Below are 16,218 nucleotides of genomic sequence, written 5' to 3' on the forward strand. Positions count from 1 at the left end.
TGGCGATGCGCCTAGATTGGTTTGTTGTGAACGTGATTGTTGTCTTTCTCAATAACCCTAGATACATATTTATAGTCCGTAGACTTTCTAACGTGGGAATAATCCCAACCTTGTACGAGCCAATTTCTACCTAACCGACACGTATCCTACTATATTTACAGATACAAGGGGCAAACTAGCCCAAACTTCGTGTACAAGGCCGATTCACATATATCTTCCGTGTATATTCTTCAAGCCCATCTTAATTACGGCCTACCTCTGATCCGGTCAAATCCTGGTGATAACACCTGTGCGCCGGCGGTAGCTCAGTTATTGCCGGCGCACTTGTCTGTGTTCGCCGGCAATGAGTTGTAGCTCTGGCGCATGTGGTGCTGCGCCGGCAGTAGATGCTGTCAGCAGTGGCTCGTCGCTGTGAGCCGGCAGAAGGGGGTAGAGGTGCGCCGGCGGTATAATCCGAAATTTCAAATTTTACAGCATTTTCCAGCATATTACAATACATTCACAATCCATGAAATACAATAGATATTTAGACAACAGTACATGCAATATGAGAAGCACATAGAGAGCCAAGTTTCATTTCGGTATCAATGCATAAATACGCAAGTCTCGTTTCGGAATGTGTTGATTCATGCAACACATGTGCATATGCAACACCGAACGACGAAGTTTCACAAAGTTAGAAGTCTCGGTACATAGTCGTCACAAGTATCGTCATACACCTCACAATGTAGGTCCTAACCTAAACTACAATCACATAGAACATGACCAACATGGTCATGATGACCATCATCACGAAGGCCATGGTCTTCATCCGGTTCCTCCTCATGTCCCTCATCTCTCCCGCTAGATAACGGGCGTATCTTCCTTCCGCCTCCACCCTAGTGGGGTATCCCTTGTAGCTGTTGCCGCTGAAATGGTGCACCTGTCTCCGACAGTCCTCCCAGTCGTCGTAGACTCCAGGAACCCTCCCCTTGTACACGACATATGTCATCGGCATCTCCATTCACAAGACAAGTAAAATGTTAGTACCAATGCAATGAACAAGTGCCAACTCAAATAAGAGACAAGTAGTATGAACTAAATAGCATGTGCCTCATACTTTGTTGGTCGAAATAAATAATAACATACAGAGATGGGGTCAGCGAGGCTAGGTAGGATGCACAATAGATTGATATGTGTGGCCATCACACCAAGCCTCACTGGCCCCACCCCGGAGTGTACAAGTGACCGAACATTTTAATCATCGGCCAATGCAATTAAGAAGTGCGAACTCAAATAAAAGACAAGTAGTACGAATTAAATAGCGTGCCTCATACTTTGTCGGTCGAAACAAATATTAACATCCAGGGATGGAGTCAGTGAGGCTAGGTAGGATGCACAATAGATTGATACTTGTGGCCGTCGCACCAAGGCTCACTGGCTCCACCCCCGAGTGTACGAGTGACCGAACATTCTAATCATCGGTGAACTCCAAATAAAAGACAAGTAGTACGAATTAAATAGCGTGCCTCATACTTTGTCGGTCGAAACAAATATTAACATCCAGGGATGGAGTCAGTGAGGCTAGGTAGGATGCACAAGAGATTGATACTTGTGGCCGTCGCACCAAGGCTCACTGGCTCCACCCCCGAGTACTTATAGCTGCTGAGGTGTTTGGTGAACTTCAGGAGGGCTTGTGAGTTCACAATGTTCTTGGTTTCATGAGTGGAAGCGTAGTCGCCTAGGAACTTGTATCGTGAGTGCAACCTCGCAATGAGCTGGGCTCGCAAATGCGCTTTTTTCTCAGCTCGGAGATCCGTCTCGTTGAGATTGATGACCTCTCGGAGGATACATGCCAGTTGGTTGTCGTACCCCTTGGCAACATCCTTAGGCTCCACCGACAAACCACTGGCGGGGTCCACCTCTTTGACTGTGTCTCTGCCGGTAGCGACCGTGTTTTGGCGCCTTGCCTTCCGCGGCCTCTTGGAACCACTTGTCCCGGTGGCAGTACTCCCGGCAGCGCCGCTAGGATCGTCGCCGCTTGTCTCGCCGCCACCCCCGGCGGCGCCGGTTGCCTCATCGCTGCTAGGCTCGTAGGTACTACCCCCGGCGACGCCGCTTGCCTCGTTGCCGCTTGGCTCGTCGGCACTACCCCCAGCGGCATCCTCCATCTCATGGTCCTCGTCGCCGCCAACACCAGCGGCCTCGGCATCCTCCTCCGTCCTAAAGAAGTGCCTATTGTAGTGCTCCTCTAACTGTTCTTGAGACGCCATGGTGGCTTGCACTAATAGAAGATGAAAAAGAGTTAGAATTCACGGAAAAATTCGGCATGACCTTTGCTAAAAATTGGTCATGCCGAGTGCTAGAATTGCCGGAACGGAAATGAATCGACATTCCGGCACTCAATAGAACTCAATCCCTCAGAATGTAAATGCAAACATATACATTTTCATCGGAGCTCAACCATAACCATAACCATCTCCATAACCATGCGATCACCATAACCATCACTATATAAATTACAGTAGCATTTCAGCATATACATTACAGTGGCATTTTACGTCAGCATAAAAATAACAGTGTACAACCAGAGAATGTTCTAAATCTTAATTTTTATTTTGTTTTAAATGAACCAGAGAATGAACATAGCACCAATTTTCATTGATAGTGAACACTTGACAGCATCCATTTAAAACTAGAGAATGAACATAGTGAATTTTATATATCAACCAATTCTTGGCAGTAGGCATTTAAATGAAGAACCACTTTATCAACTAAAACATCACAAATATAACCAGAGACAATAGAACTTGACCACTTTAGTCTCTGCCAATATAGCAGTACCATAGCATTACCTAGCACTAACTAGCAGTAGCATAACAAATTCATTTTAGTGTACTGCCTAGTGAAACATAAATTGAAACCCTAAATACTAACCAGCAATGAACTCCACCTAATGAACTAAATACCTAATGAATATGAGCTAGCAGTAGCATAGCATTAATTACCTAGCAATAGCAGTAAAACTGCACTTCAAATATTTCAGAAATTAGTAGCAGTAGCACTGCACTTCAAATATTTCAGCAATGAAATTAACCAAAGACAACATTTGCAACGGCACATGCATCATATATAACCAGAGACAACTATTTTCATTTTTATTTGCAACATTTGCAACCAGAGACAACATTTCCAACCAGAGACAAATATAACCAGAGAGATTTGCAACAACACATCAAATATAACCAGCAACAACTTAGCATTAGTGCTAGCATTTTTCATTTTAGCATTCAAAAAATTAAACCACTTTATCAACTAAACCAGAGAACCAATTTTAGCAATCAAATGAAAAACTAACATACTGCCTAGTGCCTAGTTCTTCTCCAACAAGCATTTTATTTTCTTTTTTCATCATGTATTCTAGTCTGTACAAAAATGAGCATGCAAAAATGAACCAAAGCATGCAAAATCTCAACTTGAGATACCAAGCATTTTGATTAACCAACTAAATCAACCAGTAGGAGTAGCATGACCATTTTTTCATCATTTTTTAAATGAACCAGAGAATGAATCCTCCAACTTGGCCAACATTTACAATTTTTAGGGAAGCATCAAATGAATCTAAACCAGGGAGGGTATTCATGCATTTTCCTTGTACTGCTACTCCAGATACCATGAGCATTTTTGCATTTTTACATCAAATGAATTCAGCATTTTTTGCATCAAATGAAACCAGAGGGTATTCAAATGAATCTAAACCAGGGAGGGTATTCGTCAAATGATTCAGCATTTTTGCATGACCATGAGCATGCAACACCTACACTGCCAGCAATTCATTTTATATATCAACCGATGAATTTTATATATCAAATTCTTTAGGTACTGCAAGGATAAAAAAAATATTTTCATTTTCTTTTTTGGCGGTGAGCATGAGCATGAGCAGTAGCATTTCAAAATCTTTATTTGCAACCAGTGAGCATCAACATATGAGCATTCAACCATGGTGAACTAAACCAGAGCACATCAAATTTTAACCATGAAGAGAGGGAGATGGCAGGGTGATACGTCTCCGACGTATCGATAATTTCTTATGTTCCATGCCACATTATTGATGATATCTACATGTTTTATGCACACTTTATGTCATATTCGTGCATTTTCTGGAACTAACCTATTAACAAGATGCTTTGAAGTGCCGATTCTTTGTTTCTGCTGTTTTTGGTTTCAGAAATCCTAGTAAGGAAATATTCTCGGAATTGGACGAAATCAACGCCCAGGGTCCTATTTTGCCACGAAGCTTCCAGAAGACCGAAGAGTCAATGAAGTGGGGCCACGAGGTGGCCAGGAGGGCAGGCGGCGCGGCCCCACCCTTGGCCGCGCCGCCCTGTCTCCTGGGACCCTCGCGTCGCCCCCTGACCTACCCTTCCGCCTACTTAAAGCCTTCGTCGCGAAACCCCCAGTACCGAGAGCCACGATATGGAAAACCTTCCAGAGACGCCGCCGCCGCCAATCCCATCTCGGGGGATTCAGGAGATCGCCTCCGGCACCCTGCCGGAGAGGGGATTCATCTCCCGGAGGACTCTACTCCGCCATGGTCGCCTCCAGAGTGATGTGTGAGTAGTTCACCCCTGGACTATGGGTCCATAGCAGTAGCTAGATGGTTGTCTTCTCCTCATTGTGCTTAATTGTTGGGTCTTGTGAGCTGCCGAACATGATCAAGATCATCTATCTGTAATGCTATATGTTGTGTTTGTTGGGATCCGATGAATAGAGAATACCATGTTATGTTGATTATCAATTTATATCTATGTGTTGTTTATGATCTTGCATGCTCTCCGTTATTAGTAGAGGCTCTGGCCAAGTTTTTACTCTTAACTCCAAGAGGGGGTATTTATGCTCGATAGTGGGTTCATGTCTCCGTGAATCTGGGGAAGTGACAGAAATCTCTAAGATTATGGATGTGCTGTTGCCACTAGGGATAAAACATTGGTGCTATGTTCGAGGATGTAGTTACTGATTACATTACGCGCAATACTTAATGCAATTGTCTGTTGTTAGCAACTTAATGTTTGGAAGGGGTTCGGATGATAACCTGAAGGTGGACTTTTTAGGCATAGATGCATGCTGGATAGCGGTCTATGTACTTTGTCGTAATGCCCAATTAAATCTCACTATAATCATCATAATATGTATGTGCATGGTCATGCCCTCTTTATTTGTCAATTGCCCAACTGTAATTTGTTCACCCAACATGCTGTTTATCTTATGGGAGAGACACCTCTAGTGAACTGTGGACCCCGGTCCAATTCTCTTTACTGAAATACAATCTACTGCAATACTGTTCTACTGTTTTCTGCAAACAATCATCTTCCACACTATACATCTAATCCTTTGTTACAGCAAGCCGGTGAGATTGACAACCTCGCTGTTTCGTTGGGGCAAAGTACTTGGTTTGTGTTGTGCAGGTTCCACGTTGGCGCCGGAATCCCTGGTGTTGCGCCGCACTACATCTCGCCGCCATCAACCTTCAACGTGTTTCTTGGCTCCTACTGGTTCGATTAAACTTTGCTTTCATACTGAGGGAAAACTTGCCGCTGTACGCATCACACCTTCCTCTTGGGGTTCCCAACGGTCGCGTGTTGTACGCGTATCAAGACTGTTTTCTGGCGCCGTTGTCGGGGAGATCAAGACACGCTGCAAGGGGAGTCTCCACATCCCAATCTCTTTACTTTGTTTTTGTCTTGCTTAGTTTTATTTATTACTTTGTTTGCTGCACTAAATCAAAATACAAAAAAATTAGTTGCTAGTTTTACTTTATTTGCTATCTTGTTTGCTATATCAAAAACACAAAAAAATTAGTTACTTGCATTTACTATATCTAGTTTGCTTTATTTACTACTGTTAAAATGAGTAATCCTGAAGTTGAAGTTCGTTCGTTTAAGCAACAAGGGGGAGAATGCTTAAGAGATGCTTAGTATAGAATTAGTAACGCCCATAATAGGTGCACTAAGAAACACTCCACCACTATTTTACTCAGGAATTTTTATGTTGGTGTCTCTAGCTGGAATAGGTATGTTCTTGATTGTCTCGCATGAGGTAACTTCCTAAGTACTCCTGCATTAGAAGCTAGCTGCATTATTGAGAGTCTATTTGGAATACCCCCTGTTGATGAAGTTAAAATTGAAATCTCTCTTGAAGATGTTATGAAAAAATTGGAAACCTTAGAGAAAATTTTTCCAAGTATTGAAACTAAATTGGAAATGTTACTTGATAAAACTGATGAACTTGATAAATCCTTAGGAGGAATTGATGAAAGAATTAGTATCCTAGGAACTTGTGTTGTCCATGATGATCAAACCAATAGGATTGGCGAACTTGAAAAAGCTATGGGAACCTTGGGTTCAACATTTTCTTCTCTTAAATATAAGGAGAAAGCTTATGTGGGTAAGGAGCAAAAGTTTATGTATGTCTCTAAAGTGCCCAAAACAAAGAAATATTATTATAGGCCTAAAATTGACAAAGCCCTTAGTACCACTACAGATGGAGGAGCTTATGATAACGATGCACCATCTCTCGATAACACTTGATACACACTTTCTGCGCCTAGCTGAAAGGCGTTAAAGAAAAGCGCTTATGGGAGACAACCCATGTTTTTACCTACAGTATTTTGTTTTTATTTTGTGTCTTGCAAGTTGTCTACTACTGTAGCAACCTCTCCTTATCTTAGTTTAGTGTTTTGTTATGCCAAGTAAAGTCGTTGATAGTAAGGTTCATACTAGATTTGGATTACTGCGCAGAAACAGATTTCTTTGCTGTCACGAATCTGGGCAAAATTCTCTGTAGGTAACTCAGAAAATTATGCCAATTTACGTGAGTGATCCTCAGATATGTACGCAACTTTCATTCAATTTGAGCATTTTCATTTGAGCAAGTCTGGTGCCTCAATAAAATTCGTCAATACGAACTGTTCTGTTTTGACAGATTCTGCCTTTTATTTCGCATTGCCTGTTTTGTTATGTTCGATGGATATTTCGATTCCATTGACTTTCAGTAGCTTTGTGCAATGTCCAGAAGTGTTAAGAATGATTATGTCACCTCTGAACATGTATATTTTGATTGTGCACTAACCCTCTAATGAGTTGTTTTGAGTTTGGTGTGGAGGAAGTTTTCAAGGATCAAGAGAGGGAGATGATACGACATGATCAAGGAGAGTGAAAGCTCTAAGCTTGGGGATGCCCCGGTGGTTCACCCCTGCATATATCAAGAAGACTCAAGCATCTAAGCTTGGGGATTCCCAAGGCATCCCCTTCTTCATCGACAACATTATCAGGTTCCTCCCCTGAAACTATATTTTTATTCCGTCACATCTTATGTGCTTTGCTTGGAGCGTCGGTTTGTTTTTGTTTTTGTTTTGCTTGAATAAAATGTATCCTAGCATTCATTGTGTGGGAGAGAGACACGCTCCGCTGTAGCATATGGACAAGTATGTCCTTAGGCTTTACTCATAGTATTCATGGCGAAGTTTCTTCTTCGTTAAATTGTTATATGGTTGGAATTGGAAAATGATACATGTAGTAATTGCTAAAATGTCTTGGATAATGTGATACTTGGCAATTGTTTTGCTCATGTTTAAGATCTTGCATCATATACTTTGCACCTATTAATGAAGAAATACATAGAGCATGCTAAAATTTGGTTTGCATATTTGGTCTCTCTAAAGTCTAGATAATTTCTAGTATTGAGTTTAAACAACAAGGAAGACGGTGTAGAGTCTTATAATGTTTTCAATATGTCTTTTATGTGAGTTTTGCTGCACCGGTTCATCCTTGTGTTTGTTTCAAATAGCCTTGCTAGCCTAAACCTTGTATCGAGAGGGAATACTTCTCATGCATCCAAAATCCTTGAGCCAACCACTATGCCATTTGTGTCCACCATACCTACCTACTACATGGTATTTCTCCGCCATTCCAAAGTAAATTGCTTGAGTGCTACCTTTAAATTTCCATTCTTCACCTTTACAATATATAGCTCATGGGACAAATAGCTTAAAAACTATTGTGGTATTGAATATGTACTTATGCACTTTATCTCTTATTAAGTTGCTTGTTGTGCGATAACCATGTTCCTGGGGATGCCATCAACTACTCTTTGTTGAATATCATGTGAGTTGCTATGCATGTTCGTCTTGTCTGAAGTAAGGGAGATTTACCACCTTTATGGTTAGAGCATGCATATTGTTAGAGAAGAACATTGGGCCGCTAACTAAAGCCATGATCCATGGTGGAAGTTTCAGTTTTGGACAATATCCTCAATCTCAAATGAGAAAATTAATTGTTGCTACATGCTTATGCATAAAAGAGGAGTCCATTATCTGTTGTCTATGTTGTCCCGGTATGGATGTCTAAGTTGAGAATAATCAATAGCGAGAAATCCAATGCGAGCTTTCTCCTTAGACCTTTGTACAGGCGGCATAGAGGTACCCCTTTGTGACACTTGGTTAAACATGTGCATTGTGATAATCCCGGTAATCCAAGCTAATTAGGACAAGGTGCGGGCACTATTAGTGTACTATGCATGAGGCTTGCAACTTGTAAGATATAATTTACATGATACATATGCTTTATTACTACCGTTGACAAAATTGTTTCTTGTTTTCAAAAATCAAAGCTGTAGCACAAATATAGCAATCGATGCTTTCCTCTTTGAAGGACCATTCTTTTACTTTTATTGTTGAGTCAGTTCACCTATCTTTCTCCACCTCAAGAAGCAAACACTTGTGTGAACTGTGCATTGATTCCTACATACTTGCATATTGCACTTGTTATATTACTCTATGTTGACAATATCTATGAGATATACATGTTATAAGTTGAAAGCAACCACTGAAACTTCATCTTCCTTTGTGTTGCTTCAATACTTTTACTATGAATTATTGCTTTATGAGTTAACTCTTATGCAAGACTTATTGATGCGTGTCTTGAAGTACTATTCATGAAAAGTCTTTTCTATATGATTCAGTTGTTTACTCATATCATTTACATTGTTTTGATCGCTGCATTCACTACATATGCTTTACAATAGTATGATCAAGGTTATGATGGCATGTCACTCCAGAAATTATCTTTGTTTATCGTTTACCTGCTCGGGACGAGCAGGAACTAAGCTTTGGGATGCTGATACGTCTCCGACGTATCGATAATTTCTTATGTTCCATGCCACATTATTGATGATATCTACATGTTTTATGCACACTTTATGTCATATTCGTGCATTTTCTAGAACTAACCTATTAACAAGATGCCGAAGTGCCGATTCTTTGTTTTCTGCTGTTTTTGGTTTCAGAAATCCTAGTAAGGAAATATTCTCGGAATTGGACGAAATCAACGCCCAGGGTCCTATTTTGCCACGAAGCTTCCAGAAGACCGAAGAGTCAACGAAGTGGGGCCACGAGGTGGCCAGGAGGGCAGGCGGCGCGGCCCCACCCTTGGCCGCACCGCCCTGTCTCCTGGGCCCCTCGCGTCACCCCCTGACCTACCCTTCCGCCTACTTAAAGCCTTCATCGCGAAACCCCCAGTACCGAGAGCCACGATACGGAAAACCTTCCAGAGACGCCGCCGCCAATCCCATCTCGGGGGATTCGGGAGATCGCCTCCGGCACCCTGCCGGAGAGGGATTCATCTCCCGGAGGACTCTACGCCGCCATGGTCGCCTCCTCGAGTGATGTGTGAGTAGTTCACCCCTGGACTATGGGTCCATAGCAGTAGCTAGATGGTTGTCTTCTCCTCATTGTGCTTAATTGTCGGGTCTTGTGAGCTGCCGAACATGATCAAGATCATCTATCTGTAATTCTATATGTTGTGTTTGTTGGGATCCGATGAATAGAGAATACCATGTTATGTTGATTATCAATTTATATCTATGTGTTGTTTATGATCTTGCATGCTCTCCGTTATTAGTAGAGGCTCTGGCCAAGTTTTTACTCTTAACTCCAAGAGGAGTATTTATGCTCGATAGTGGGTTCATGTCTCCGTGAATCTGGGGAAGTGACAGAAATCTCTAAGATTATGGATGTGCTGTTGCCACTAGGGATAAAACATTGGTGCTATGTTCGAGGATGTAGTTACTGATTACATTACGCGCAATACTTAATACAATTGTCTGTTGTTAGCAACTTAATACTGGAAGGGGTTCGGATGATAACCTGAAGGTGGACTTTTTAGGCATAGATGCATGATGGATAGCGGTCTATGTACTTTGTCGTAATGCCCAATTAAATCTCACTATACTCATCATAATATGTATGTGCATGGTCATGCCCTCTTTATTTGTCAATTGCCCAACTGTAATTTGTTCACCCAACATGCTGTTTATCTTATGGGAGAGACACCTCTAGTGAACTGTGGACCCCGGTCCAATTCTCTTTACTGAAATACAATCTACTGCAATACTGTTCTACTGTTTTCTGCAAACAATCATCTTTCACACTATACATCTAATCCTTTGTTACAGAAAGCCGGTGAGATTGACAACCTCGCTGTTTCGTTGGGGCAAAGTACTTGGTTTGTGTTGTGCAGGTTCCACGTTGGCGCCGGAATCCCTGGTGTTGCGCCGCACTACATCTCGCCGCCATCAACCTTCAACGTGCTTCTTGGCTCCTACTGGTTCGATTAAACCTTGGTTTCATACTGAGGGAAAACTTGCCGCTGTACGCATCACACCTTCCTCTTGGGGTTCCCAACGGTCGCGTGCTGTACGCGTATCACAGGGGAGGGAAGAATTCACCCTAACTAGCAGGAACCCTAAAGCATTTCAATTTGCAAACAGAGACTATGAACTCCAATGAACCGTAACTAGCAGGAACCCTAGCCGGGAGGGGGGAAGGTGGAGGGAAGGGGAGAGGGAGGGAAGAGGGGAGGGGGAAGGTGGAGGGAAGGAGAGAGAGAAGCTCACCGATGGTGACGGTAGCGACGACGGTGGCCTCTCCTCTTCCTCCTCGAGGTGCAGCGGCCTCCTCCTCCTCGATGTGCGGCGGCCTCCTTCTCGGGTCCTCCGCGGCGGCGTACAGGGAAGGTGGTGGGGGCTGGTGGAGGGGATGGTGGAGGACGGTGGCGGGGCAGAATGGCGGCGCTCGAGAGGGGGGAGTTGGGGTGGCGCGCGCGGCTCCTTCTTCTCCAACGACGGCGGCGCTCGATGTAGGCAGAGGGGGATTTGGCTGGGGAGAGGAAGAGAGAAAACGGTTAAGTCATTGTTACAACTGTGCCACGCTTATTGCCGGCGCACCAGGTCCCTCATTCGCCGGGGACACGTATACCCCCGGCGAACCATGGACGTGGTGCGCCGGCAATAAGCGTGGCACAGCTGTAACCTGGGACATGTGTAGCAGTATACGTGCTATACAAAATCCTATACTTATTTATTTATTTATTTATTTCTTTCTTTTCTCTTTATTGTATGTTTATTTTATTTTACCCAAAATGCTATACTATTTTATTTTACTTATCTTTTCAAGATAATAACAAAGAAATATGCATGAGTTATGTAAAAAAACATGAAGAGTGTTTCACAAAATAATACATACACAAAATATTGACCAACACGATATTAATTAGTCATACATAAAATATTGGCCATGACCATATGAGTAGTTATGAATTACACAAAATATGAGTTATAGATTGCAAATAAAATTTTACATCATCGATTGAGAAGAGTGTTTCGCTTTCTTCTTGCTTTTCTTGCTCGTCGTTGAATAATTTAGCCCCGTGTCGTGACTTCTTCTTTTGAAGGGTCGACCTGACCTCGGTAGCGTGGCCCTGCTTCTTCTTGTGGTGTATGTTGTGTCTTCGTCCTCAGATTCTTCCATCATTGGGTCTCCGACTTGTCCTTCGAAGTCTTCCTCGTTGGCGACTCCATCCATTCCGACGATGGTCCTCTTGCCTCTCCTCACGATAACACGGCTAGGCCTGGATGGGTCGGTTATGAAGAAGCATTGGTGCACGTGCTCTGCCAGTACCCATGGCTCATTCTGCGCGGTGGTGTTCGTGGACTTTGATTTGTTGGCTTCGGGTAGAAACATGGTGGTGAAATACCGGTCTTCTTTTGTGACGCTCTTAGCCCATCTGATACGGAACATCGGCACTTTCTCCCCAGCGTAGCTAAGCTCCCAGATTTCCTCGATTCTTCTGTAGTATCTAGTCTTTACGTCACCCGTCCAGGAATCCATCGTTACCCCTGAGTTCTGGTAAACATTGTTCTTGTCTTTTTCTTCCGTGTATAATGTGTACCCGTTGACATCGTACGCTTGGTAAGTCATGATGTTGGGCGCGGGGCCATGTGACAAGGCCAATACTAGTTTATCCTTGTCAGAATCCATTGGTGGGGGATTAGCATCAATGTGGTCTTTGAACCAGCGCGCGAAAGAGGAGTTGTGCTCTCTGTATATTTCTGCTTCCGTCATCATCGGCTTGCCACTGTTCTCTATCATGGTTTTGTGCTCTTTCAACCAAGGATCGATCAAGTCAATGTGTTGTAGTGCTACTAAGTTGGCCCTGTCAAAGTCGGAAGTCCGACCAAACATGTGCACGTGCAGTTCCTTCCTTCCATTTTTGTGGCCTACTCCCTCGAACCTGCGGAGGTGCTTGTTTTGAGGCAAACCAACAGGGTCCTCGATGTCTAGATAATTCGTGCAGAAAGAGATGCACTCTTCGGTGAGCCAGCCCTGGATGATGCTTCCATCCGAATGTGACCTGTTACGAACGTATCCTTTAATGACCCCATTCATTCTTTCAAACGGCATCATGTTGTGTAAGAATGCCGGCCCTAGACTGATGATATCATCCATGATATGGACCAACAGATGGACCATCACGTCAAAGAATGCAGGCGGGAAGTACATCTCAAGCTCACATAGGATCACCACGATCTCTTCCTGGAGATTTGCGAGTTTCTTCACGCTTATCGACTTCCGAGTTATGACGTCGAAGAAGTTACAGAGCTCAGTCAGCGTTGCACGGACATGGTCATCCATCATACCTCGGATTGCAACCGGAAGAATCTGCGTCATCATCACGTGACAGTCATGAGACTTCATGCCGCTGAAGTTTCGTTTCTTGGGGTCCATGTATCTGCTTATTATCCCGGAGTAACCGAAGGGCACTTTGACTCCTAGAAGGCAATTGAAAAATTGACCGACCTCAGCCGGACTAAAAGTGAAGCAGGAGGGGGACGAATAGTCTGGCTGCTTAATCCTTTTGCGCTTCTGACCGCCGTCCGCCTCCTCCTCCGACTGTCCCTCTTGGGCCGCCGGGATCTGAAGCTCTTCCCTGATGCCCAAAACTTTTAGGTCGTGTCTTGCTTTCGCCCCCCCCCCCTTTAGTCGCGGTTGCTTACGAACCGCGACTAAAATCCCATCCACGTGGGCGCCAGCCGTCCGTCGGGGCGGAGGACCTTTAGTCGCGGTTCTCCTAGCCAACCGCGACTAAAGGCCGCCGCAGGTTTAGGGTTTTAGCCCCCCCCCTAAATCTGGTTTCTTTTTAATTTGTATTGTTTAATTTATTTTATATATTTTTTGTTTTATTTTAATTTTGAAGGAGTTTCACATATTCTACGCTAGTATATACATGCATATGAATGTACAATTTCAAACAAGTTTGAAATTAGAACCAAGAAGAATTCAATAGGAACATACAATATATATTCAATCTCGGATGACCATATACAATTTCGAACAAGTTTCCATACATAATTTACGGCATCAGAAGTTCTACATCCTCGTAATAGTGTTCTCCATTAGGATGGAGGACTTCCCTCATCAAAAATCCTGCTAGTTCCTCTTGAATTGATCGGAAGCGAGCTTCTGGACTAAGCATCTTCCGCAAGTTATTCCTCTTGACATTGTTATCCGACGGCTTCCGCTCAGAGGTATATCTCCGGATGAACTCACAAACATAGTATCCACATAGATTGGTCCCCGGTGGCTGAACATCCCCAGACAGTACCTTTTTAAATTCTAGCTGTTTTTTGAATTCACCGACCGTTTCATCTGTGAACCGTCTCCAAACCCTACAGGGCAAAGAAAATTAAATTAACAAGGGAGTTATTAGTTACTTGATATTAGGAAATGAATGAAAGAGGCCGATCGATATAGAACGCAAATGATTAAAAATAATTACTTTTGCATCATATGTCTCATGTTGACCCAAAGCTTTGGATCCATATTCAGAGAGTCCATGACGAGAACTCTGGAGGTGTGAAATTAAATTATGAGCAGAATCCAGTGGAACCTGCGGACACGATACATGCACAACTCATCGATTAGACATACCATGAATGGAGTAAACAAAAGAGAATGTGCTCAAGACAGAAACACTCACCCAAAATGGTAAGAAAATAGAATTTCACTTTTGAGCTGCTGCTTTGTAAGAAAATCAAACAGGTCTTGCTCCACGCCGGCGGGGTGTCTTTCTAACACATATCCATTAACGATTTGTGGGTCAATGAACCCAACATCATGGATGTTCCTTATTCTGCATTCCCTAATCTTCATTCTGCATAATAGCATACATAACAATATAGTTAGGACAATATACGAGATGGGGTAGAAATAAATCACTTACAGAACGTAGCAACTGATGATAGATTTGTCGAGCTCGCGCAGATTGAACAGCTGGAACAATTCACTCAGATGAACTGTTACATAGTAATGTTTGAAGTGATGCTCATGTCTAACTTCCGCATAAATATATTCTTTGCCGGCGTTATTTTTTTATGTAACCCTTGTACAAACGTAGCCGATTTTGCATTTGTGCTGGTAGATCCTCTTCCTGCGCAGGCTCGACGAGAGGCCCATTCGGCACATATGTAATTGCTACCTCACTCATTGGCGCCTCCTCAAGGCCTAACACTGCACGAAGAGTCATACCGATCTTCGCCGGAGGTGGATTGGGGGGCGGCATACCCGCCGGAGGAGGACTGGGGCCAGCGTCTGCTTACCCGCCGGAGGTGGATTGGGGGGCGGCGTCGGCTGACGTGAAGGAGGTGTAGGTGAACCACCACCACCACCGCCACCACCACCACCGGAGGGGGTGGACTTGTTGGCCTTGGCGCCTGATGTCTACTTCCCCCTCCTTTTCCTGTAGACAGTGTTGGGCCTCCAAGAGCAGAGGTTTGTAGAACAGCAGCAAGTTTTCCCTTAAGTGGATCACCCAAGGTTTATCGAACTCAGGGAGGAAGAGGTCAAAGATATCCCTCTCATGCAACCCTGCAACCACAAAGCAAGAAGTCTCTTGTGTCCCCAACACACCTAATAGGTGCACTAGTTCGGCGAAGAGATAGTGAAATACAGGTGGTATAAATATATATGAGCAGTAGCAACGGTGCCAGAAAATAGCTTGCTGGCGTGTAGTTGATGGTGGTAGTATTGCAGCAGTAGTAACGCAGTAAAACAGTAAACAAGCAGCGATAGCAGTATTTAGGAACAAGGCCTAGGGATCAGACTTTCACTAGTGGACACTCTCAACATTGATCACATAACAGAATAGATAAATGCATACTCTACACTCTTGTTGGATGATGAACACATTGCGTAGGATTACACGAACCCTCAATGCCGGAGTTAACAAGCTCCACAATTCAATGTTCATATTTAAGTAACCTTAGAGTGTAAGATAGATCAATACGACTAAACCAAGTACTAACGTAGCATGCACACTATCACCTTCATGCTAAGAAAGGAGGAATAGATCACATCAATACTATCATAGCAATAGTTAACTTCGCAATCTACAAGAGATCATGATCATAGCATAAACCAAGTACTAACACGGATGCACACACTGTCACCATTACACCGTGCAGGAGGAATAAAACTACTTTAATAACATTGCTAGAGTAGCACATAGATAAATTGTGATACAAATATATTGCAATCATAAAGAGATATAAATAAGCACTTCACTATGCCATTCATAACAGTGAATAAGTATTCTGTGAAATATAGCCTAAGAGACCCACACGGTGCACACACTGTCACCTTTACACACGTGGGACAAGGAGTCTCCGGAGATCACATAAGTAAAATTCACTTGACTAGCATAATGACATCTAGATTACAAGCATCATCATATGAATCTCAATCATGTAAGGCAGCTCATGAGATTATTGTATTGAAGTACATAGGAGAGAGATGAACCACATAGCTACCGGTACAGCCCCGAGCCTCGATGGAGAACTACTCCCTCC

The sequence above is a fragment of the Lolium perenne genome, chromosome 7 (assembly GCF_019359855.2).
Source record: "Lolium perenne isolate Kyuss_39 chromosome 7, Kyuss_2.0, whole genome shotgun sequence".
In the NCBI taxonomy this organism is placed as follows: Eukaryota; Viridiplantae; Streptophyta; class Magnoliopsida; order Poales; family Poaceae; genus Lolium; species Lolium perenne.